Here is a 2,429-nt window from a genome sequence, read left to right on the forward strand (position 1 = left end):
GCTCATTCGCACGTACCAAATTGACCAAACCATTACATCAAACCACATGCAGTACAATGCGTGGGGCGTTCGTGACATTGATGGCTATGGCTTCTTCGTGTTTGAGAAAGATCCCAGCTCCGTTGGGACAGGCGTATTCAACTGGAGGCGGGTTTACAGCCTCGGCAACCACTCCTTATTCCTCGGGCTCAATTATCCGATCATCCAACCAATCATCGATCATATCACCGGCGATGATTACCGTTCTATGCAACTTCCATTCGCCAGGGGGGACTGTGTTTACACATCATACCATGGGTTTCATGAATGACCATATCCAGAGATTCGTCGACACAGCTTGTTGCCAGATAATCTTCAGTGTGTGAAAGGCATCAAGCTTCCATGCGATGGATGGTTTTGCAAACCCGACATGCGGCGATGTGGTTCATGCCAACAACAAATATGCACAACTTGATTCGTGCTGATATCTAGACCGAGCCATGTATTCTGCTGCTGTAGCACGACCCGCTTTTGTTGGATATTATGAACTGTTGTTAGTTCGAAGCACTCCTCTGGTTTGAAGGATAGATACCGTCCTGGGATCAAGTGCATCCTAACTCATCTGCGTAGGATCTACTGATAATGATGATGGAGATGCTATGCAGAAACCATATATATATATATATATATATATATATATATATCAATTAGGTTTCAAGTGCGTACTTGTTAGTTAAACCTATGGTTAAAATGTGACACTAAATACGACTAGTAAGTAGTACAGTAGCAGTACTAGTATACGTCGGTCAAATTATTTATCATGTCCACACATTGAATTGACGTGACAACACGCTGCGCGTGAGGTAACACAAGAATCCCGGCAGCGTGTTCGGGTATTCTGGACTTCAGATTTGGAGTACCACTTATCTGTCGAAATCTTTCATCATTCACTTAAAACAGTCGATTGATCATACATTGAGTACCATATAACTGGAATTACCGATGCAAGTCGAAGAAGGATTGGCCGGTGCTGCAGGCTGGCGTCAAGTTCGATCCCACGGATCAGGAGATGATCAAGCACCTTGAGGCCAAAGTGAGTGCTGACAGCGCCAGATCTCACCCTCTCATCGATTTGTTCATACCAACCATCGACAGCGAGCACGGCATATGCTACACCGAACTTGAGAAACTTCCAGGTAAGACACCGATCGGCCGTCTACTTGCACAAACATATTCCTTTGTTTATAGCTCTATTTTTCTTTTTAGACGCAGACCTGGTGAAGCAATTACAGTTTGAAAGTTCATAAAAAGTGAAACAAGTGACTGCAACATGCCAAAGATGTTACGAAAATGCCAACTACGTACACTAAAACCTATATTCGACAATACTGCAGGTATCACACTGAGTGGCCTAAGGAAGCATTTCTTCCAGCGCAATTCCAGGGCGTTCAAAAGGGGCACGTGGACGCGTCGCAAGATACAGTCGGAGTGCGGCATGCACACGATGTAGCACAAGACCGGCAATAGCTTGCCGGTGATGGTCAACGGCCGGTAGACAGGCAGCAAAAAGGTTCTGGTGCTGCACACCAACAAGAACTTCGACCAGCAGAGGACCAACTGGGTGATGCACCAGTACCACCTCGGGGACCTGGAGCAAGAGAAGGACCGGGAGCTGGTTCTCTGCAAGATTTTCTACCAGACGAACACTAGGGCCAGGAGTAAAAAGATTATATGTTAGTTTGGTATTGGTAGTTGTACGTACTACCTTGTCGTCCGCAAGTTGTATTGTTGTTAACGATCTTTTGGTATGAACTTGCATTTGCTTCCAACCATCATGCTGAGAGTCGACGTGGATATAAAGCTGAATCATTTGTTTCGAAACGAATTTTCAGGCACCTGATTTTTATTTGATGGGTAGCATAAGCACCTGCCGTTCGAATTCCCAGTTCTCCAATTTTTTCGAAACAAGTGCATGCACTTATTATCACGATGAAAAAACAATATCCCTGCTGCATCCCAGTTATCACTCTGTACTTGCAGAATCCTCTCGTTTATTGAGCACGTATATTGTTTTTTCAGGTCGAGCAAGTTTCAACTGGGCTGTAGACTGCCCAGGCTTGGTTTTGTTTTTAGCAGGCCCAGCCAATGACGACAACGGGGCACAAAGATCCAGCAGGTATCTACTCGCCTCTGGCCCGCCAGCGTTAGTTATATTTTGTCTTAGAACATCCGTCGGCAGTTTTTTTACTGAATCAAACACACAACCCACTTCTATTTTTCTCTTGAAACGCATGTCCTACATCCGTTTTCTAATCTCTACCTATAGTTTGACTAGTTCATATACACGTATCATTATATTGAAAATACATAAAATTCCCTTTCCATATTTACATCCTTATTTTTATTGTTGTTTTCCCTTAAACCAACTCAATCGTCCCACGTCTTATTTG

The sequence above is a fragment of the Triticum aestivum genome, chromosome 1D, assembly GCF_018294505.1.
Source record: "Triticum aestivum cultivar Chinese Spring chromosome 1D, IWGSC CS RefSeq v2.1, whole genome shotgun sequence".
NCBI classification, from domain to species: domain Eukaryota; kingdom Viridiplantae; phylum Streptophyta; class Magnoliopsida; order Poales; family Poaceae; genus Triticum; species Triticum aestivum.